Below are 24,921 nucleotides of genomic sequence, written 5' to 3'. Positions count from 1 at the left end.
AGACTGACTTCCTTAAAGAATTTGAGAGCAGATCTGTCTTGTTCACATGTCTCAGTGCCCTGAGTGGGTGGGGGTTTGCTTGAAATCTTTTGGAAATCTTGGACTTTCTGCTAAAAGAAGTTCACGATTTGATCACAAAAGGTTAGTGATAAAGGGATCTCGTGTTTGAGTATTTTCGGATGCGTGAAGGATTTCACAATTTTAAAAATTGTTTTCCAATCTGAAACTGCCTGCCTAACAGTAGCGTCTCCTCCATAGGGGCGCGGGGGCGTCACCCCACTGCTTTCTCACAGTGCGAGATGCAGAAACATAAAATGGCAAAGCTACATTTTTATGTTTCTGCTTCTCGCACTGCGAGAAAGCAGAAGTGCCTGGTTGTGGGCGGGTAGGTAGGCGGTCCTGCTCAAGGGCAGGGGGGAGTGGTTTGCCCACTGTTGTGGGCCCTGACTGCTTTGGTCGGCCTCTGGCCGACCAAAGCAGTCATGTGCACTCTCCCTTTTCTCTATGTAGGTTGCATGCAGCCTACATAAAGAAAAGGGCCTACCACTAGGCCCCCGGCTGGGGCGCTGTGCTCCTGCACCGCACCAATCACAATGCTGCCATGGCAGCATTATGATTGGCAGAGGGGAGGGAGACTGCCTGTGGGTGGCTTTCCTGAGAGCTGCAGGGAAACGTGGGACAGAGCAGCTGGTCACCTCACACCCTCAGGACACCTGGAGCCCCTTTAGCACGTTACGCCAAGCAGGACGAGAATCGTTTTCTTCGAACCAGGGCTGTCTTTCCACACCACCCTCAAGCCTGCCAGGTATGCCCAACACTCGAACCTAGGTCTAGGCATGTCTGGTTCGATTGTTATGATATATCCATACTCCTGCAGTCCCTTCATCCCTTCACCAATTAGAGGCCCTGTCATAGATGTCAAGAGGGCTTCTTTGTGGACCTTATGGCAACCAGAGAGCCCACTTATTACCCAAAAAGACATGTTGTACTTTTTACCACCTGATTGTTTTTTCAGCTGCAGGAGCGTGCGCTCCATTAGCCGCACACGTCATGTCTGACTTCCCTGAAAACAGAGCACAGGTGTTATTTTATTTAAAGTATTTGTATTTATCTAAGAAAGCCGCTCATATATAGTTCAGCCTTACATTGGTGCGTCGATAAGAGATGGCAGGTTAACCTGAAGAAGCATTTAGTAATTTTTGTTATGTTTGGCAGGGCCGCCCTGGCACTTGACAAACACAGAGGTGAGTGTGCGTAGCGGGACCCGGCACATGCAGTGATTGTGTTGGAGCCAGTGGATTGGGAATTAGTGCAGCTGAACTGCTAATTACCTCTGAAGTGCAAGTCCACGAGAAGTAGACTCTAGTATCTGGCTGAGTGGCTGTGCTGGGGGAGGAGGGAGTAAAAGAAGTAGTGGAGCGCCCGGAATCGAGAAAAGTAGTCGGAGGCTTGCTGACTAAAATCTTGTTAATGGAGGCATGCCATAGTGCTAACCAGATTGTACAACTGCGGGAGTCAGGAAATTGGGCAACTTGAGGTTTGTTCTGCTGTTACTACTATAAAACATTATTTAAAATAATTTAAAGAAGTTGCATGAAGGACTTAAGTGCAGCAGTGTTTAATTTATTTTTAAAAAGTGCAGGGGTCTGAAGATTTATTGAGTAGCCCACCTCCAGCTCTGGGGAGCTGAAACGATCTAGCCTGGATTGTACCTCACACCTTTCTTCGACCGCCCTCCATTTCTTATATCGTCTAACACCTTCAGTCAGGCCGAGCTTTTTTAGTCAAAAGCATATTGTATCCTGGGAACTGTAGTTATTATGCTGTTAACATTGCAGATAGGGGATCAGAAATCCCAGCATTCAATGTTACCATGGCTAAAAATCCAGGACTGGCTGAGGTGTCGCCCCTGAGTTGGGGTCACTCCTAAGCTAGGTTTGTTTTGATTTATGGTGTTTACAAAGGCCTGCACCTCACACATGGTCCAGAGGCAGTAGTCGGCCTCTTCGGCATTTATCCCGACAGCTGTTGTACCTACTGTATTCTCCTCCACAACAAGCCTGGCTGTGTCTATTCACACTGCAGTGTGCAGACAGTTGGGGACCCTAGCAAGGGTCTTATGATGGAAATCCAGACGGCACTACAGTGACGATAGCCAAAGTGATCTTTAAGGGGAAAGTGAGGGGACAGAGAGAAGTGGGATATGGTGTGCTTGGAGACTGTGTTCATATAAGAAAACCAGAAATGTTGTAACTATTTACAAGGAATGTTTTCTATGAACCCTTTCAAATAACTCCTGTTATGTGTGCTGGACTGAGACATCCAGGGCAGCGCATGAAATAGACTGAGTAACACCACTGACCCTCTGCAATTACGAAGCTGCCTAACATCCAAGCCAATGAAAATCATCCCCAATATTATGACCTAGAGCTCATTTTACCTATGTTGAAAAGATGAAGTACTGAGACAGCCTTGTCAGGATTCTAACATGTGCTCTCAGCAGCAGATATAAGAAATAAGTCGCTCTTTGCCCCTATCTCCCCGACAGCAAGAAGTCCCTAAACCTCCATAAATGCCTCTTCATTATTCCACATTGCTTCATATGTTTCATATTTCATATTCTACTTGTGTATTTTACAAATTGTTTATTTCATATTACAGTTTTCGACTTCCTAAATGGTTTATGGGTATACATTTTCAGATGTTTCAGTCATGCTCACAGTCTACTGCCTAAAGTCAGCTTTTTAAAAAAAAAAATATTTTCCCCTTTTCTTTTTCTTTCTAACTCCTACTTTTACCCAGTCTTATGATTTTTGCTATTGTATTATTGCTTGATCTTATGTAACATCTTTATTGATTTATTGTGCTTATTTTGTTTGAACCTACTTTAATAAAATTTCTGAACTCAAAAATAAATAAATAATAAGAACCAAGTTTGTTTTACAGAAATACATGTTTTTCTAGCCCAAATATCTGATCAAGCAGCTAATTTCACAAGCACTTATAGGATGGGCATTCTTTAAATATGTTTTTTATTACTAAGTAGCAGTCGCTTCTCTTACTTAAGAAAGATGAAAGATAGAGTCACCAGGTTCGCCCCTGCATGTAACAGAACCATTTGCAATAGGTGCGTGGACCCCCACGCTCTTTGCAGCTTCAGCGATTAATATGTGGTACTCGTTTATTAATGCGCCAAGTCACAGTCTGCTTCAAGCCAGATTTGGGGAAGCAGCCTGGTGGGGATTGGTAACTCCTAACATGTCAGAGAGAGTGAGGAACCAATAGCTCGTTTTCTGTTCGCACCATCTATAACTCGACAAGCACACAGTGGGTATGTGCAGATTAAATCCTTCTGAAATCTGGTGCACACGTGTTTGACTCTGGCTTGCTGCCTCCATCTCTTTGTGCAATTTATTGGGCGTCTGTTAATCACTCTTGGGCTTCTCTCGTGCCTCTCGCAGGCCACAGCGCTGAAATTCAGTTAAGCGCTAAATGGATTCGTTATGTAAATGCTCAGGTTCAATAGGTTGTGTCTAATTATTTATTAATGTTCAGGTTTTACTACAATGCAGGACACACACAGACACCTGGTATTGCACTGCATACAGTGTGATAACACATGCACACTGCAGGTTCAGACATAAGCATTATCCCGCAGGGGGGCACACTGTTAGTCTGTGGGGGTACTGGTGAGCTGTAAAATACAGGGGTTCCTACAATCTGTCAGAGAATGTCACATGGAAAACTGCGTAAGACAGAGTCACTGCATCTCATGTCCTCATCAAATCATGGCTATCTTTTGCCCACTTTTGACTGGTTGATAGTGGCGCTTGTAGTCCCATAAAGATGGGGTGCTATGTGTGAATGACAGAAGTTGGACAATGGCAGAATAGAGGGTGTCTGGGTGCTCTGAACCTGTGTCCACTTCATTTCATGCTGCTGGTTGAGACAGAGGTTGTCTACTGCTGTATACGAGGTAGCCCATGGAAAACACATAAAACACATGTTTCCGCAGTCTCAGACAGCACTCAAGTCCAGGCAGAAGCAGGCTAGCACACATCACTCCTATGTAAGAAGGCGGCTCCTAGGAAGCCATTGATTCAGTGCGACAACATGTCCGATATTGTTCTACAGTCCCTACAGAGCACCGGGGACTGAAATCCTTTCAGGAGCCAGGCCTGGTCCAGGTGAGTCACCCTCCTCCCCCAGTATGTGTCCCTCCTCATTGTGGCTTTGTTCTTCTTTGTCCATGTGGATTTGTGGGTGAGCTCACCCTGGTGACAGTGCTCCAATGTGTGCCTGAAAGGGCCTTGGCTCACCTGATAAACCCTGCCAGGGCTCGCACTAAGCCATGTCTAAACAAAAGTATATTCCCACCTCCAGTCAGTACCACGGAAAGGAGTGACTGGAATTTTCCATCTACGAAAGATCCCTTTTGTAGGGTAGATGTCACAAATGTATTACTTTATACTGGGCGAGACTGGGAACCAACTTAATCCCTGGCAAAATGTTCCTACCCGGTGGACTTTACAAGGCGAGTAGACCTCACAAATGTGATTGAAAATGCACCATTTGCCCACTCTTTTTTCAAAATGTTCTCGGGGTGAGAACTCCCACAAAAACCCCGTAGGTGGTTCGGGCTCGTTCGCTATGCTCGCTCGCTGCAGTGCAGTACGATCATTGTTTTACGCTCACCACTTTCAAATGTCAACAGCCGCCACTGCTCCCTAATTAGATAAGTAAAATAATTAACATTGGAGCCGGCATCACCAATGCTTTGTGTGGCTAGGATATAACATTACACAAAATTTCGATCCCAGATATGCAACCCCAAATACAATCGAGCATTGTTGCACCCTTGAGTAGACCCGGGATACCGTTTCTAACAGATCTCTGTTTGATGTTTGTGAAAACGACACCACAACACTTCAGAAAATCTCTTGATTAAACTCGACGGCATTTGCTGAATGCAGTGACCGAATCGGACCCCCCTTCATTTGGGTTGTCATTCGTTTACATACAGATCTTTACTAACACGTGCGGTTACCTGACCCTGACATTCCACGCAGGCTGTATGAGGCTGTATTCCTGTGGACTTTCCATCACCGAAGTTGATGAAATAAACAGCATCCCTTATATGTCAGGATCGTGATCTCTACGAGGTTAACCATCTAATTCCCGACCGAGTACTCCACACCAGATTCAAAGCCCCCTTCTGGGTCTCCTGTCCTGATGAAGACCCTCTAGCAAGGTCCCAACCACGCCTGCATTTGCTTGGGTCGAAACGTCGACACTTCCTCTCCTTCTCAGCCTCTTCCCTGATTTATCATTTGTGATTTTATTTATTTTGAGGCATGTGTGTTTTTGTGAATCAACCAATGAATTGTAATTTCTGATGTGTTAATTGATCAATTTTTGGTTTACTAAGGTCTCAGTGACCACTGTTACATTTTCTATTTTCCACTCAATACCTTCACCATCCTATCACTACCCTTCCTTGTTCTTTTAGGGGCATTAAATGTGATGTACTATGTATTTATTTTATGAATGATTTTTAAGGTACACGTTGTGAATAAAAACAATGTTGTTATAAATTTCTTGTATCTACTCAAGTTATATAGTTAAGGTTTATTTGTTCTAGTATCTGGGACCACACTGTTTGTTGTACCAAATATTCACCCAGGTCCCAGCGACTTCTTGGGCTAACCCGTGTTTTTACAGCACCCCAAATACAACAGCAGTGCAGCACTACAGCTCTGTTAGCACGTCAGTATCTTACAAATATCATTCGGGCATTTGATTGATTGGTTCAGAAAGTTAGTCAAGCCAGGCGTGGAATAATGGTCACTAAAAGACATATGGAGTCGGTTGGCAAATGTAATGGGAGTGGGACATGATACTTTTTTTTTCAGCCTTGCTGCACTGCCATGGGAAACTGCTTATATACTGTAAAAATAAATTAACTAATTTAGAGCACACTACATTGGGGGGGGGATGTGGTCCATGATGATGACCATTGCCACCCCCTAAATGAACTGAACTATGCTAGAGCTAGGCATTAGCAGGAAAAAGGAAAGCATTCTCAACAAACATACATGGTGTTTTTAATTTAAAATACTAGTTTACTTGAGCCTGCTATCTGAATCTTCAAGATAGACAGCATCAACATTTACATACCCCGAGATTCTACCCCAAGAAGTCAACAAATATCATAAAAGGACTTACTGGGATCAAAGAGCCCTCTGCACCAGCTGACCAGCTTATCCTAGACCCACCAAATCGTCCCTCTTCTTGCCCTTGGGTGCTGATGAAAGAAATTAAGAAGATAAATAGAAATAGATTAGTGATTCTGTTAATCTCCACAAAATGTTTTATGAAAAGCAAATGCAGTCGCCAAAACAGAACACCTATAGTACTACTAGCTTCGACTCGAGACTATAGACTGTCGTTAAACTAATATTCCAAATCTCCTTAACAAAAACTACATTTGGAACTAATGTATTGCAGTGAATGATCTCTGATTCTATCCATTTCCATTTCTCAACACCCAATTATGAGCCTGCTCAGTCTCCCTTTTTTTCCAATGCATAGATGCATACTTTACATCATCACTGTGAATTCAATTAAACAACCTGGAACTATACGAGCTACATTAACAAAAACACAGCGAGAACGCACTACTCAGTGATTCAGTACAGTGACAGGAGAACAGTCTGCAATGGCTTCTTAATTAATCAGCAAAAGCGAGCGTCTGATGAGTGCGATTAGGAAGTGGCAGCTGCCAAACAGAAACTAGAAACTGGATCACACGATAACATGCCAACATAAACTAAACATAACTTACCTCTGAGTGTGAGCAGCATGCTTTTCAGAATTTTTCTTTTTGCATTTTCGAACACAAACACAACAAATAAATAATACTAACTGAGCCCCCGAATCTCGACGCCTAGCAGGTCAAGCAGGTCCTGTCCGCGGTCCAGAATGTGCACCCAATGGTGCTTCAGCTGCTGGGCAGTGTGCTGAACATGGCTGATGCGCCGCACGAACTGCCGCACCAACCCTCAGCACTACCGACACTCCCAAAGGGTTTACCCGCTACAGGGCCTGCTGCCAGCATGGAGGGGAGTTAGTGCTGCACAAAAAAAACTGGTGCTGCCACCTCATCCCCTCCAAGGTTTGCCCGGGGCTGCACATCTGGTCGGCGGTGTCGCCCGCACGGAAGTCACTACTCTGCCATGGCGCTAAGTGTGGAAATAATACCTAAGAAGGAAAAGGAAGGCAAAGTAAAGAAGAAAGAAAGAAGACAAGAAGGGGAAAAAACAAAGTCAAAAAGTCACAAAAACACAAAAATAGTACACAAAAATGTAACATACACAAACACAAAGACACACATTATTTTCAAAAAAAAAATTTGGGGTAGAAAAGTAATAAAGTAAGAGGATTACAAAGATTAAAGACAGATTTAAAATGCAGGGCCAGCACCATACCAGAGAGCAGAAAAATGAGATGGCCGTGCCCATGTAGACCGCATGGTGCTTTTCGTGCGAGATTTAGAACGTGAGCACACTTTAGGACCACATAGTGCCGTTCACGTGTGATTTTAGAGAACGCGGACGCACTCCCCATTCATAACGCAACACAAACAGGTGCGGTGGTGAATTCCGCCAGAAAGCAGAACCCCGTGTAGCATGGCTGAGTTTTTTGCGACTCAGAATTCCGCGGAGTAGGACTCTGTGAACTCTGCCCACACCTACTCAGTGAACTAATGCATCCACACCAGAAATCTGTTTAGCCACATGTTCTCAGGTACTAATCCTAATGGCTGCACTCAACCTTTCATTCTTCTGAAGTTGATAAAAGGAGGACAGTTGGGCAACAATAAACATCTTTTATTTCACAGCCAAGCAAGGCCAGAGTGAGAACCCAAAGCAACCCTGGAAGTGTCTATCAGACCTGACCTCGCACTACATGATGCGAAATACCACTGTAAGGCAGTTTTGAGGGCCTTCTTCTCCTTCAAGAATTTTTCTAAAGGAATTGCACTTAGGGTGCAACACATTTTTCATTATAAAACCATGCCCAATCATTGAATGGATGAAAGGAGATTGGACATAGGGTTGCACAACTTAATGAATTGGTGTATGGTGATGAGTGGCTGGATGAAATAATTCAAGAATGGATGATAAAGTATAACGATTTTTAACTATGTGGAGCAAACAGTCTCAAATGGACTGCCCAAGGGTGGGTGCTCTGGCTTTCATTTTAACTTTTGCATTAAAATATCTCCCTCCCCAAACACTACTATCACTAATCATTATGAAAATTCATCTCCTGGATGTCAATACAGTGCACTGGTTTAGCACCTCAAAAAATTCAACACAAATCATTACGCTTTGATCCTAAGCGGGAGAGAATGAAACAGCCATGTAGTTGCTGAATTGCACATTAAACCAAGAAAGCTTGCATCAATCCTCGCTTCCACTTGATCGTAACGCGTGATCCTAGGCAATTACTTTTTATCCACAGTGCCTCCTTTTCATCACATGAGGGAACCTTTAAATAGAATAGTTCAGATTGTGCACTGCATCAAAACAAAAGTCTATAATGTTACTGCATCTATAGTAACACCCTAGCTCAGCTAAAGGGAGCAAAAGACTGCTGGCGTTCCCCTTGATTCACTAATGGCAACATCGCCAGGGCAACGGCGATGGGGGCATGAATGTCTCTAAGTTCATAATTAGTATCTGTCACTTCTAACAATCGCCACTCAATGTATTGGTATAATTTAGTATATTAACTGAAAGGTGTTGCAAAGATCACAGCATAAAGAAATACGCGTTTTTTTTAATTTTGAAGAGTCATCCTATATGTGCTGGACTCTCTCAGCCAGGCAACCACAGACCCCTCGCCCACCACCCCAGAACCTTGAATGGCAGCGCTGCTCATGGTGACCCTGCCAGAGACAGGACCCTCCCAATGCGAAAAACGCCAGTTAGGGTCTGCAGCCCAGAGACTCAAGAGTGATTGTGTGCGTTTCACATACACATGGCGTGCTACGAGAGGTGAAGTGGGGCTGAATTCTGAGGAGAGGAGAGGTCGAAGCACAACCTCCAGGATTTACGTTCCAGAGTGAGTGGTGTGGAACCGTGATGGAAAGGAGCAATAGGCAGGACATTGCGGACCATGTGGTGCAGGCTGACCCCCTGCCCTTAGGGGGCACCTAAATGTTTAAGGGTCCGCATACAGTCCAAGGGTAATGAATGTCAGGAGACAGCGGAGTAGTTGCTGTCATCAGAAGCAAAGAAGCACAATTCTATAATTCGATTGACCGCAGATTGAGGTCATACCGTGAGACTCATGTTATTGTTATTGTTTTTCTTTTTTCTTTTTTTTTTTAGCAAAGAAATCTATAACAGCAGAAATTCAATTAAGTAATGCTCAGGGACAGCATGCACTTTGAGAGCGTGTTTAGGTTTCGTCACTCTGAAAAAACAAAAATTCCGAAAGGGAAGTGAATAGCATTCATGTGGTGAAAAACCACAACAAACCAAAACAGCCAACTAGCAGATAAATACACGAAACCTAAACAGGATTTGCTGATGGAAAGAAAATGGACTTCGAGAACTGAAGTAGAAATAATTCCAACCACAGACTTCCTATTGACATTGAAGGAAAAAACTGAAAGCAAGACAACATCAGCAGATATTAACAACTTTTACATGATTACATAGTTTATAAATTGAATTTCAATAACTATAAAATGAAAAGATAGAAACACAATTAAGAACTGAAAAAAGTCAATTTATGACTAGTATAAAAAATGATTCTACAATGCTGTTTGTAAAGATAATAAGACAGCACATCCTGACCCCCACTCTCCCCATGTGTTTAGAAACCTACATTTTAAAGAGGCAACAACTAGCAATCTCTATGCTAAAAATCTGATGCTGTTAAAATATCTATTCAGTACAATGCAATCTATTCACAAATACTCTAGTGACTCGTCAAAGCTTGGCCATGATATATTCAAAATTCATTGCCATTTTTGTAACATAACTGATATACATAACTGTATATCAGGAAGAGCATAGATGCTTGATGGTACTTATATCGCAGGTCTAAGTTTCACATTAGTAAACAAGTTAAAGGTCACAAGTTGTGCTATACATCTCCAACACACTGGAACAATCACTGTTTTCAAAGGTGATATGCTTGACATACACTATTTATTCCTACTCCCTTGCAAAAATACACTCGCACTTTAAAAGGTACAGATCAGAACGGGGCTTCGAAACAGTCATGTGCATACTCTGTAATGGAGATGCGTCTAATGGGACACATCGAATGAGTTATGCCCGTCACAGGAAGTGCGAAGGTTCGCATCAGTAGTTAAGTCTGGCCTGACAGCTACAGCTGTTTGCCAGAAAGTGTGCAATACATGCAAATAATCCATATTAATATAAATTGAATATATACATAAAGGGGCTTTGGGTCAGCCTCCAGCAGCCATTGCTCTGTTCCACTGTCATTCCTGTTTTGCTTCGGCCACAAGCCAATAATAAACAATAGAAAATGCCAGTGCTGCTATTTAATTAGCTGCCCTATTTTTGGCTAAACATAAGAAATCAAACAAATGTTTAATTCGATCTGGAAGTATCGTTTTTTATTTAATTATATTTCAATCATTTATTCGATTTTTTTGTTTGGAAAATTAAATTTGACACACTTCAATTTTTTAAGACCTTATGTACAACAAAACAACAAATGACGGATTCGAATGTATATTTACACTTTAGAAAGTTAAACACAACATATCAACATGATTCCATTCACACAATCAGTCAAACCACTTTCACACCACAATATATACACATTATGTACAAACAAGAAAACATGTGAATTATTTCCAAATTGTAATCAGGTGGATTACAATAAAGCCAACAGCATTTATGTTTTTACAAAACACCTCTTGATATTTTCACAGTTAGTGATTCTGTTTAGGCTTATAGAGTCTACGCGTTTCGAACTCATATGATTAATGAGTTCTCATCAGGACGTTAGTCTCTCAATCAATTCGAGACCTAGGGGGGTGTCAAAGTGTCCAAAGGAAAGGACAACCACTTAAATTGTGGTTTGCCGGGTCCCACGTCAAGATACGAGAAAACTGCTCCACCTCGGCGCGCCCTACGGAGAACGTACGGCGCGGACCAGACTCCATGTTGCCACCCCGACTCAAGCACCCAAGAACATAGGAATCTTCTCCCGGACCTCGTATCTTGACGTGGGACCCGGCAAACCACAATTTAAGTGGTTGTCCTTTCCTTTGGACACTTTGACACCCCCCTGGGTCTCGAATTGATTGAGAGACTAACGTCCTGATGAGAACTCATTAATCATATGAGTTCGAAACGCGTAGACTCTATAAGCCTAAACAGAATCACTAACTGTGAAAATATCAAGAGGTGTTTTGTAAAAACATAAATGCTGTTGGCTTTATTGTAATCCACCTGATTACAATTTGGAAATAATTCACATGTTTTCTTGTTTGTACATAATGTGTATATATTGTGGTGTGAAAGTGGTTTGACTGATTGTGTGAATGGAATCATGTTGATATGTTGTGTTTAACTTTCTAAAGTGTAAATATACATTCGAATCCGTCATTTGTTGTTTTGTTGTACATAAGGTCTTAAAAAATTGAAGTGTGTCAAATTTAATTTTCCAAACAAAAAAATCGAATAAATGATTGAAATATAATTAAATAAAAAACGATACTTCCAGATCGAATTAAACATTTGTTTGATTTCTTATGTTTAGCCAAAAATAGGGCAGCTAATTAAATAGCAGCACTGGCATTTTCTATTGTTTATTATTAGCTTGTGGCAAGCTGTGCTGTTGGGAGCCCATACCCAGTAGTGTTGTTCTAGGTCGGCCACAAGCCAGCAAACAGAATGTCGAAGTTGGTCAGCCTCCTATTGGCATTAATGTTCTTGGCAGAGCCAGTCACCTCTAGGATCACCCCACATGGTAGTCATTGATTATTGAAATGCCAGTAATGTTGATTGGGGCATCGAGCCTGTTAACCACCCATTCTGCATTGAAATGAAGCCAGGCAAAGGAGTCTGTGAGCTGCGTCTGCAGCCACAACATCAAACACACCCGGCCTCTGGTGAGGTGGTGAGAGAAGCACAGCTGGGTTATTAAAAGATGAACATGAAACACTTCAGGCCTCTAGTGAGGTGAGAGAAGCACGGCTGGGTTATTAAAAGATTAACATCAAACACACCAGGCCTCTAGTGAGGTGAGAGAAGCACAGCTGGGTTATTAAAAGACTAACATGTCTTTTCAGCATACATAAATGGAATTGTCATTAAATGTATTTAAATTGGCAATCAAAATCCCATTGCTGAACTTCATTTTCTTCCCAATGCAAAATGGCCGCTTTAGTTTCACCTCAACTCGTGAGACAATAAGGGAACAATAAACGGTTCCATTGTGGGCTCCTTTAGGTAAACCTCTCTCCTGGTGTTTTTTTAATTTAATGTTTTATCTCTCTTAACTTGTTTACTGGCCCAAGGGCATTAGAGCGTTTATAAGAGAGCAGTTAATCATAGATGTAAACGGTCATTCTATATCAATAAGAGTTCAAATTCAAAAGAACAGAGAAAATGGCTTCACGCAAACAGGCTGGATAAATCACTGAGGACACAGGTTACGTTAAAATAGATATTTTCTGAAATAAGAGGATATAGAGCTCGCTTTGAATATGATATGATTCATTGTAGTGCATGAGTCTTATGGGAGTGAGTTCTTAATCCTTGTGGAACTGCCAGAGAAGGCCTGATTCATATAGCAATTGTGCTTGAAAGTCAGGGGCTCTAGATTAGAAGGGATTCAACATTCCTCGTGGGTTGCAGCTATCCAATCAGATAGGAGACATTAGAGCTGTGAAGAGCTTTATGAGTCATGCACACCCACTTAAATTGAGCTCTTACTTCAGTGGGAAGCCATTATAGGGCATGTAGGTCACAGGTGATCTGGTTGAATTTCCTGCTAGGTGTAACAAAGTGAGTGGTACATGAAGTACTGTTCTCAGGGAGGTAAAATGAAATCTCGGGAGAGGAGTGAGTTCCCATAATCCTATCTGGATAGGACCAGTTCTTGGATGAAGTGCTTTAGATCCTGCTCTGGATTGAATTGCCTAATGCACCATAGTAGTCGTAGCTGGTAATGAGCATTCCTGGCCATGGTAAAAATTTGTTCCTGAAGGTTTACACAGTCATTTAGAAATCATACCAGAGATGTGGCCCTATAGAAATGGCAGGTTGGCAGTTCAAGGGAGAACATGATTCTAACATTCCTGGATGGGAAGATTTGATTTCTTCAGTGAAATCAGGAAGAACTCGTTTTGTAGAGATAAAATTTAAGTGGTAGATTACCTTCAATTTCTGCGCTATGTCGAGGGTGTTGGCGAATAAGAGGACACCATTTGGGGGCTTCTCAGCATCTCTCCCAAAGGTTCAATATATAGATTGAACAGGGTTGGATATAAGATCGAACCCTGTAAATCTCCTTGTTCTAGGTAGAATTTGCTGTAGATAGAGGTACCTATTGTCTCAATGTGCGATTGATTGACAGGTAGAAGGTGAACCAGCCCAGGACTGCACCATCGATGCCCATCTGATCTTTGAAACTGTTAATCAGAAAGTTGACTGTTTTGTAGGGCGTCAAAAGGTTCAACAGACAAAGCAAACAAGAATTGCCTGCAGTGACGAGGCAGAGGGAGTCATCAACAGTTTGAAGGAAGGAGATCTGAATCTGAATCAAAATGTGCTGAAAAAGTTATTTTCCTGCATATGGAGTGACAGGTGTGAGATAATCCAGCTTTCAAGTACCTTTCCTAGGAATGCAAGTGTAGACACAGGGAGGAAGTTGTTCAGATCACTTGTCAGCTGAGGGTTTCTTCATGAAGCGAGAAACCTCACCAATCTTCGACGACATTATCTTGCTTCATTGGGTCATTTGAAGGGAAGTCTAGTAATGGAACAGTAGCTTTCCCTTGTCATTGGTAACAGAACCAGGCAGACCATCTGACAGGTGGTTAGACTGTTTGACTTTGATTAGGCTACTGCTAACTCTGTTACAAAAATTGAATCAATGGGTGACCAAGTCCATTGGGCTTTATGGGTGAACTGGTGGTCAACCAAGATGAAAAATGTTGGAGGAAGAGATGGTTCAACAGATTTTACTTTCTCTGCGAAGAAGTTCACCAATTCAACACAATTGGTTTCTGGCACAGGGGCCATGAGGATGGCAGAATGGTTCTTTGTGTATGTAAAACTATTAAACAGATGCTTTGGGCAATTTTTAGGGGCATCTGGAAGAGATTTCATATGGGAGGTTTCTGCTCTAACTGTATTCAATTTAGAATTTCTTCTACCAACCCTGAGTTTAAAGTGATTAGATTGCGAGTGTGTTTGTCTCCGCATTTTCTGGAGAAGTCTCAGTTGTTTTCTTTCAGCTTAAATATTGAGAACTAGAGGAGGAGCCTAGCTCGAGGACGGAATGGCTGCGTTTTAGCTCAGCTCCGTCGGCCCTCCGGCTAACCTCGACTATCCTGCAATATATCCTGCGCTGCTACGATACTTCAATACAGAATTTGAAATTTAAAGATCCACTCTTACTCACCGTCTGGTCCGGAGGTTCCTGTGTGCTGTGGGTCCACAGCTGTGCCCTCGGTGAGATTGAGGCCTCTGGGCACCCGAGACAGGGACCTCGCCTGCGGACCCGACCGGCGGAGACGAGATTGCCGGCCCCGGCCGCGAAAGTGAGCCACTGGTGGGACCCGTTATGCGTGTGCCCCGGAGATCCTGAACCGGCCCCGACGACTGGGCCGTGCGGCTGGAGGGGGACGAGAAGTGTTGGGGGCTGACCGTCTGAAGGGGTCCCTTCGCCTTTGTCCTGTCCGGCGGCCCTGAACCCCGTGCCTGGCTCTCGCCTGTGGGGCCTGCCACTGTTCGGAGGGGACCCCCCCCCCCCATCGGGCGCTCGCCCATCCTGTGCCGGTGAGGCCGTTGTTGGGAGCCTCCGGAGGTCTGTAAAGTCCTCCATTTGGGAACTGTTTGGGGGCCCACGGTGGAGTGTGGGGCGGCGAAACTCACAAGATGGCTACCGACAACGCGGGGGATGCTCCGCTCTGCATCGGCGCTCCTTACCGGCTGGACTGTGCGGAGGCCTGGGTGTGTAATTGAGCGCCCACGCGCGGAGATGTCCTGGACGCCTTGATGTCATTGTACGCTATCTTGGCCCCCGGTGCCTCTGCCGACCCCATGCGGCTCGCCGCCATTTTGGGCCGCCGCTCTTCCATGCACCCCTATCGTCCTGATGCCGCCATTGTTTCGCCCCCTTCGGCTGCGCCAGGAGTTGCTGTTGTTATTCTTCGGCCGACTGATGGGCCGGTGACTTTTGACCCTCTGCCTCCTCACCGCCTGGATTTCGAGGACTTCCACACGCCGCGGAGATCTACTCCTTCCCGGGTACCTGGGACTTATGGTGGGCCGCTGTTTGATCCCGCTTCGTTGGATTCGAACTTTTGTCCTGGAGGGGTACCTTTGTATTGTCGAATTGCGCATCTGGACTCCGGCTTGCCTTTGCTTGCCCTGTCGTTGCTACTACAATTGACTTGCTTTATGGACTTTTTGCATTCCCTCCGTACGAAGGCTCTCCCTGATTTATATCACTGCCGTGACTCTTGACAACATTACGATTATTTTGTGCTGGGTGGTCCGCTCCATATCCTCCTTTATTGGGTTGGTTTCGTGGTTAGGAAGGGTTTGGGGTGAGTTGTACGACATGATAGTTTGCTGGTTTACCTGCCCGTTGCACTGATGTATGTACTCCCTGATACGGTGAATCGTTACAATCTCTTCCTCCTCCCCCTCCCTGTGATTTTTGCTGTATGTGAAGATGTAGTGTTGATTTGATGCTTATTCATTCGTTGGTCGGGGGAGGGTCGCGGCCGAATGTATTTGCTCATATCCTCTGGCTCCTCCCTCACGTTTATTTTGTTTTGTATTTCCTCTCCTCCTCTTTTTGTCTTCTTTCTCTACTTTCTTTTTTCACTATATTTCGGGTTTCGGATTAGGGCGACAGGCACGCTGTTTGGAGGGTAGGCCGTAGCCTTCTGCAGGGGTGCGGGGTGGGACGGGTGGGTGGGGTCTTTCAGATGTTTTCTTTGGTTCTATGGCCCTTTTCTATTCCTTTATAGTGGTGCCGCTTCTGTCCTCGCTTCTCGGGCATGAGTGGGTTGGGGTCTGTTGCTATGCCACTTTTATCGGTTTCGATGCTTCGTCGCGACTGCCATGCCCTTCTTTTCGCCTGCTCTCCACTTTCTTCTGTACTATTAGCCGCGGGTTGCCTGGCCCGGGGTGGCGCCCATCTTGCACGATTGTGTTTCTCCTTTTATATTTCTTTGTTTTGCTCTTTCTCCTTCCTTTCCCCCCCCCTTTCTGTCCCCCCTTTTTGGTTTCCTCCCCTTTGTTTCCCCCCCTAATTTTCCCCCCTTCCCCTTCCCTATCCCCTTTCCCCTCCCCTCCCCTTTCCCCCCCCCCCCTTTTTCCCAGGCTCGTATTGTTAGAAGTGGGTTCGGTTCGTATAAGTTTATCCGTTCCCCTTGTCTCTGTTAGCGTGTTATTGGGTGGGGGACATAAGATCTTGGTAGCACTTGTATGCTTCTCCACTATATTTTACGTTTATTTTGTGCTGCGATCGACTCGTGCCCTTACATCCTCCCCCCCCCCCCCCAACCCCCCCCCCCTTCCTTATGTTTCAGCATGGGTGTATTCCTGTTTCTGGGTTATCCCTTGTTTGTGAGTCAGTCAAGAGCCTTGTCCCCTTATCATAAAATGGACCTCATTGATCCTGATATTGGGCCGTTATTGCCGCTTCTCCCATTTTTAGCATTGTTTAATTATGTTTGCTTGCCTGCCAACTGGCCTTGTGTTGCTTATTTTGATTTCTTTGCTCGTCTTTGACTTGTGGCCGGCCGGATTGGTTGTAGGCCCGAACATGTTTATCCTAATGATGCAAATAAAGGTCTTCCAAAAAAAAATAATAATAATAATAATAATATTGAGAACTAGGGGCGTCAGGGTTTGGAATGGCTCCTCTTTCCTTTTAGTGGGTCATGCTCATTAATTATGTTTTCCATGCACTTATTGTATTCTTCTGTCATGCCATTGACGTTGTGATTGGAGTGGGGATAATGAGATTAACGCAAGACACACTGGCTAGAGCATTAATGCACACTTTGTTCGTGTCAAGAAAACATGTCTTCTCCCTCTCAAATTCATATAGGATTTTGTGGAGGATTAATGAAAGGTTGAAAGGAATTTGAAAGTGGTTGGAGCAATATACTGGAATTGTATTGCTAACAGTTGTAAGTGAGACCTTTGAGATTAAAGCCTTTGAGGTGGGTGACCTTCTAGCAAGGTTGGAAGAGGTTTTTATCATTGAGGAAAAAGATCACAGCTTTACAGTTGTGTTGTTATCTTCACCCCACTGAAGATTAAAAAAATCCCCTAGGAATATGGTGATCTCAGAGATGATCATTTGGGATGACATCATTTCCAATAATTCTTCACCAAATGTACCGATTTCATCTGGAGGGTGGTAAAGGAAATTAATTTTGAAATTAGGTGCCTTAGGGACAGAGATTCCTAGGGACAGACATTGGAAGGAGTAGAAGTGATCTGTTGAAATAAGTCTGCAGCTTAGAGAGTTTCTGTGAATTACTGCTGTTCCACCACCACTGTCTGTCACCACTGTGTCTGTATTCAAGGTCATATCATGAAATGGAGTCATGTGGGGGGAGGAGAAGATCAAGGTTGTGTTATGATTGTTCATTGAGCCAAGTGTCTTTCAGGATATCTATGTTAAAGTGCTAACTAGTGTCTGAAAGCTGCAGGGAGTGTTTGGCGGCAGAGTGCCTGCTATGTAGAAAACAATGCAGTGATCAACAGGTGCATTTGGATTATGGCGTCTTTGCTGTTCGATGTTTATCTAAGTGAGGTTAGATAGATCTTTTTGCCTGGGCAATTGGTGTGGGTATAGTGGTCTGTAGGTCCAGATTATAGCATTGGGGGTATCTATCTATCTATCTATCTATCTATCTATCTATCTATCTATCTATCTATCTATCTATCTATCTATCTATCTATCTATCTATCTATCTATCTATCTATCTATCTATCTATCCATCCATCTATTGCCCTCACTCTATCTATCTGTCTATCTATCGCCCTCACACTATCTGTCTATCTATCGCACTCACTCTATCTATCGCCATCACTCTATCTATCTTTCTATCGCCCTCACTCTATCTATCTGTCTATCTATCTATCCCCATCTATCTATCTATCTATCTATCTATCTATCTATCTATCTATCTATCTATCTATCTATCTATCTATCTATCTATCTATCTATCTATCTATCTATCTATCTATTTATCTATGCATATTCTGACTGTTCTCTTCATTTGCTATGGAAGCGCATTGATATCACAACTGGAGTGACTATTTTGTATATGCACTGTCAACCGCACAACTGAAAATATTGCGCATGGACAGTCGACTCCTTAATTGCGACTTCATTGTCAATCACTGCGCTATCGCTGTCTATGTTGAGGAATTGGCCAGTGGTTCAGGGCTTCTTGATACCCAGAAGACCTCTCTTAGGTCGGATTCCCAAAAGACTGGTAACGCTCATCATTTAAAATATTTTCAAACGACGTCTACCTTCAGTCGAGTTCGTTTGTTCATATTCGAGCGCCGACTCTTGAGCGAGTCTTCCATCTCGAGTTGATTTGCACGTCACTTTCTGGAACACCGGCTTTGACTTCTTCTTCCGACTCCTACGCATCACTGGACTAGTGCATTATGGGAGGCGCATGACGTCATTGCGCATTTCACGTCAACGTGGCGGCCATCTTGGTGTTGCTTGGCAACTTGTTTAAACATCTGATCTTCGGCACAAGATATCCGAGGTAAATTACTGCCACTTCAAGGAAAAAAGAAAAGAATATCGGACACACAGATAAGTCTTTCAATGTTTCAAGGCTTACTTGAAAAACGAGTCCAAATTTGATTTAAAAATTTTAAAACTTCATCAACAGTAATCCAACATTTTTATATTGGTGTATCTCCTCAGTGATACACAGACTCATTTGATGGAACATCACCTTATTATTAATGTGTGTCATCACAGTGACACACACACTCCATAGAGATCAAGGAATTGGTGTATCTCCTCAGTGATACACACACTATTTTAATGAAACAACACTTTATTATTAATGTGTGTCATCACAGTGACACACAACAATTCCTTGATCTCTATGAAGTGTGTGTGTCACTGTGATGACACACATTAATAATCAACTGTTGTTTCATTAAAATAGTGTGTGTATCACTGAGGAGATACACCAATTCCTTGATCTCTATGAAGTGTGTCTCTCCTCAGTGATACACACACTATTTTAATGAAACAACAGTTTATTATTAATGTGTGTCATCACAGTGACACATACACTTCATAGAGATCAAGGAGTGTACACAGCGACACACATGCTACTTTGAAAAGAACATTGCCATTAAGCTCTTCTTCCTGTGACATGTTATAGGAATTGTATACTATTCTAGTTTGCAATTTAATGTTCTCTGATGTCTTTCTAACTCTCTTTAGACAGTGTTTTTTACTTTTGTTGTCTGGTTATGACTTTATTTAGTTTTTGATTACTTTTCTTCATTTCAAAACAGCAAGCATGCAGAATGTTACTGCACCTCCATTTTTTTTGTCATCACCGGGAGACTCTCCTATTAGGTGGCAAAAATGGCGTAAGGTCTTTGAAAGATACGTACGTGTATGTGGATCTTCATTAAGCGCAGAAAGAAAAACAGCCTTGCTTTTACACTGTTTGGGATCAGAGGGTCAGGAAGTTTCTGACCATATTCCTGACCTTGATGATAGTAGCCTCAATGAATATGAAATTTGTATAGCTAAATTAGATAAACATTACTTATCCAAGGTAAGTACCATCCTTGAGAGGTATCACTTTGGACGGAGGGCACAGTTGGAGGATGAAAGTGTCGAAAATGATGTTACATCCCTCAGAAAGTTGGCCTCTTCCTGTAAATTTGGGGCAACCTTAGATGAAAGGATACGTGATCAGTTTATGTTGGGTTGCAGCATTGAACATGTCAGGGAGGAACTCTGGCAAAAGGATGAGCCAAATTTAGAGGATGTAATTGTAATTGCAAAGAGAATTGAAGACTCTCCCAAATGTGATGACGTTATTAAGTAAAATGGTGAGACTAAAGAGAAAAGCTCTGTTCAAGTCGGTAGAGGGAAAACTCACTAAAGTCCTTTTCGACTCTGGTGCCAAAATAACCATCATTTCAAAAGAATTTTACATCAAAGAAATACAAGGTAAAGTCAAAAAAAATTACGCCAGATATAAGACCTTTTGCCCATGGGGGAGAACCCATTAAACTCATCGGTTATTTTGGGGGTTTAATTGACTATAAACAAAGGTTAACCCGCGCAAAAATGTACATTTCGCAGAAGGGTGACAGCATATTGAGCTGGTTCCACCAAAAAGATCTGGGTGTGATGTTAGATCCAAATTCCTCACCACCTAGCCTGTTAAAAAAAGAGTTTAGGTCAAGTGTGATATTTGTTGTAAATGACAATTGTAGCATGGATTTCTCAAATAATTTGAGAAGTAAGTTTCTAAAAGTTTTCCCAGAAAAACTAGGATGTCTCAAAGGTTACGTGCATCACATTCGCTTGCTTAACAATGCTAAACCTGTATGTAGCAAAGTTCGTAATGTACCTGTTGCAGTTAGGGAACAGGTCAAGAATGAGTTAGAGCGGCTAAAGAAAGAAGGGATTATTGAAGATGTTGAAGCTACTCAATAGGTCGCTCCAGTGGTCGCAGCAAAAAAAGGGGACTGGTCTCTTCGTCTATGTGTGGAACTTCGAGAATTGAATTAAAATGTTGTGGTGGATAGATATCCGCTTCCAGAAATCACCAATATGTTGATGTTATTGAAGGGAGCGAAGGTTTTCAGTACTATAGATTTGAGGTCCGCATACCACCAGATCAAGATAGACGAAAGCTCAAAGGACCTAATAGCATTTGTTACCCCTTTTGGTACGTTTCGCTTTGCAATACTCCCTTTTGGCCTTGTCTCAGCGGCCTCAGTATTTCAAAGAGCTTTAGAAAATGTTTTGAGAGACTTTTTAGGTGTTAGAGTGTATCAAGATGATATCTTGATCTTTGGAAAAGATAATAATGAACATGATGAGAGACTTTTCATGGTGTTGGATAGGTTGAATGAATTCAATCTAACAGTAAAGATTGATAAATGCAAGTTCCAGAAGAGTGCAATTGAATATTTAGGCCATACTATTTCAGAAGGTGGTGTTTTACCTAAAGATAGTTTGATTGTGACCATTCAGAAGATGGCCTCTCCCACTAACAAAGAAGAATTAATGAGCTTCCTAGGCATGACGGAATAGTACGGTAAATTTATTGGTGGGTTTGCTTCTTTGTTTGTCCATATGAGGGCTTTACTCCATAAAGGTTGTGAATTCCTCTGGGATGATGAATGTGAAAAATAATTTTGTACTCTTAAAGACAGGTTAAAGGCTGCTCCCAAGTTATGTAGTTTTAACCCGGAAAAGAAGTCCATTTTGATTACGGATGTAAGTTTAAAAGGGCTTGGTGCGGTGCTTGTTCAAAAATATGTCTCTCAAGAACGAGTTATACTCTTATTATCAAGAAGTTTGCGAGGCGCTGAGCTACGGTATTGAGTTGAAAGAGAAGCCCTTGCTGTTTATTGGTCAATAAAGAAATTAAAGAACTTTCTTTGGGGCTGTGAGTTTGAGGTCAGGACTGACCACAGCCTTTGTGTGAAATTTCTACTAAGAAAGGCACAGATGCTTTCTCAAGTCGAATAACAAAATGGGTTGTTGGGTTGCAGGACTATCATTTTGACATCAAATACTTGCCTGGTGTAGAAAACAAAGTGGCTGGTGCTTTGTCTAGACTAGTTGTTAAAGATGAATTGGACTGCAGTGATGAGTTTGAACAGGATGAGGAAATGGTTTGTACCATTGATAAGAGCGTAATTGATAAAGTAAGATAGGAAAAAGCTTTATCAGAGGATGCTGTTTTAACAAGAGTTCTACAGAATCTTAATATGGGTTGGAAGGGTAAACCTAAGGATGATGAAAATTTGGAGAGATTTTGTCATGTGAGGGAGCAATTATCTGAGAGTAATGGTTTGCTTTTCAGGGGTTTGAGACTGGTTCCCCCTGCTTCTCTTAGAGAAGAACTCATCTCCCTTGCACATTGGAAACATCAAGAGATATCCAAGACAAAAGAGACACTTATGATGTTGTATTGGTGGCCAGGGATGGATTTACAGGTGGAACTCAAAATAAGAGATTACTTTGAGTGTACCTTGAGTAAGAGAGTTTTCAAGCCAAAAGTACAACCCATTGTCTTGATATTCCTGGCCCCATACAGTCTTCAGGTTCTGAATAGTTTGTTTTTGTCTTCGTTGATTTGTATTCGAAGTGGCCTGAGATAGGCATCTCTAGAGGGATTGAAACCAAGTATGTCATTTCATTCTTAGAAAAACATTTTGCAAGGGAAGGTATACCTTCAACTATTCTTACGGACAATGGTGTTCAATTTGTATCCAGGGAAATGCAATTGTTTTTGTCTAAACATGGTATTAAACACAAAAGATCCTCTTTATACCACCCAGAAACCAACGGTATGGTTGAGAGGTTTAATCGGATGTTAAAAGAGACTATTGACATGGCTCGTTCAACAGGTCTTGACTGGCATATTCAAATTTGAAAGAAAGTTGAGGCGTACAGGTTGTCACCACATGCTGTCACTAGAAGACCTCCCTTTGAACTATTTAGGGCTAGATGTCTGAACACTTTTATTGCACCCCCATGGGTCAATGACATGCAACCAGACACATTTTCTCAGAATGAAAAAAGTAATTGGAATATGATTGAGTCCAAAAAAATTGAAGATAGAAAAAGGTTTCATGATTTAAAAAAAAGTGTAAAAATAACTTCAGTAAAGGTTGGAGATTGGGTTCTTATAAAAAATCCTTCAAAGAAAAAGTCTTCTTCTAAATTTTTGAAACCCATACAAGTCATTAACATTTTTCAAAATGCTGTTAAAACTGCTGACCACCGCATTTGGAATTTGAACTGGGTGGTGGTGGTTTGGAAAGATTTCATTTGTACTCCTGATAAGAAATGTTCTAAAGACTATAGTTTTAAACATTCTTCTGTGATGCCTGACAATGTTCACAAATCGTCTAGAGTTTCTTCTCCTCCTAAATTTTTGAAAGATTTTGTTAACTACAGTTTTGTGTTATGTTTCTTAAGGTGTAGCTTTTCTTTTGTTTCTTTATAAAGAATGGAGATATGTGGCAGCTTTCTTTTTGTTTCTTTATAAAGAATAGAGATATGTGGCATCCTAAGATACTTTCATCTTAGGCCTCCACTCCTGTTGCCAGGTGCTTTAGAATGTTATGATGTGTATTCAGCTGCTCATGACTAAAACTGTGAGTGGACAGTTGAAGCCTGCTGTTACTCCTGACAAGAGGTCTTCTGTGGCTTGGATCCATTTGAAGAATAAACATCTTTATTAATTTACCAAGTCTCCTTCTCACCTTCATTCTTACACAGACCTAGCCTTCTGTGCCCACGCTAGGGTAGCATAACACCAGGCCCAAAATAAAGTCCAATTTCACTTGCAATAAAAGCGTTCCGGGCAGGGGTACACACCCATTTACAATGGAGGTAACATTACCAGGACAACAGTGCCTAAAATGCTAATAGGATACTCCCGCGCACTTCTCCCACTGGCACTGTCCAGTTTTATAAGTGACATCTCCCACTTTCCCCCAGTGGAACTACTCACTATCTTCATGTAAAGTGCCCAACGCCAGAGCTCAGGAATAAAGCTTGCCTTTCTAAAAAGGTTGGTTTGGGGTTGGAAAGTGGTTCCTCCCTAGCAAATGTTGTAAAATGGGTCTGAATTTTGCATTTTACAGCCCTTGTTCTATTCAAGCGGGCATACGTCAGAAAGAGTTAGAAGAGAGGACAATCCTGCATTACCCATTAATTCCTGATGCAGTAATGCAAAATAAGTCCTCTGTAACAGTAGTGCTCTATAAATAAATCAGCAGTACTCAGCAGAACTATTGCTTTGTAACGGTATTCCGCTGCTGCGGGAACCAGTGCTAATTTGTTTTCAGAGCATTTCCTTTGCATTAGTACAACACAAGTGAACGTGTGATTGTGTCTGCGTTTAATGTACTCTTTTAGCTGAAGATGTATTTTGCAGTGCTTATTTCCATAATGTAAAATCAAGGATTAAGTTCAAGTGGCAGATAAAAGAGGCCTTTGTTTCCTACATAGTGATGGGGTAGAAGCACACTTGCACTTTTTCAGAGGTATTACGCCCTATATAAGTACTATACAACTAGAGAAAATAATACCCTTCGCTCATTTGTGTTTAATATGAGGATTTTTGCTAGCTGAGTCATCAACGCTTATCACATTCCTTTAGTGCAGGTGGCAGTGGTAGTCCGTGCACTCCATGTTGAGTCGATGATTATGAGGTGTTACATGGGTGATGGACAGTCCCTGCTGTGATTTTATTTATGCATGGTTGTATAGCGCAGAGCACTGTACAATAGAAATGGATCATTACATAAGGTAAAGGTTTACATAATCTGATTGGTACAAAGGCACAAATTTCCATTATCCAAAGATGTAGGTATATTTAAAATCCAAGAACGTTGGAGTGTAGTATATCAT

General features: G+C 42.3%; 1 long non-coding RNA gene across 2 annotated transcripts in view; it reads right to left on the bottom strand.

Moving 5' to 3' along the window:
* Positions 1-24,921, bottom strand: part of LOC144826417 (uncharacterized) — a 905,759-nt gene that overhangs the window by 356,300 nt on the left and 524,538 nt on the right. The window contains exon 5 of one of the 2 annotated variants that reach the window (XR_013609817.1): positions 18,798-19,059. The exons of the other annotated variant lie outside the window; for it this stretch is intronic. This is a non-coding gene — a long non-coding RNA (uncharacterized LOC144826417). The remainder of the gene's footprint in view (positions 1-18,797; positions 19,060-24,921) is intronic. 2 annotated transcript variants of the gene reach the window in all.

The sequence above is a fragment of the Lissotriton helveticus genome, chromosome 3_2 (assembly GCF_964261635.1).
Source record: "Lissotriton helveticus chromosome 3_2, aLisHel1.1, whole genome shotgun sequence".
NCBI lineage: Eukaryota > Metazoa > Chordata > Amphibia > Caudata > Salamandridae > Lissotriton > Lissotriton helveticus.
The sequence above is the reverse complement of the archived record's forward strand: the minus strand, read 5'-3'. Positions and strand labels throughout refer to the sequence as shown.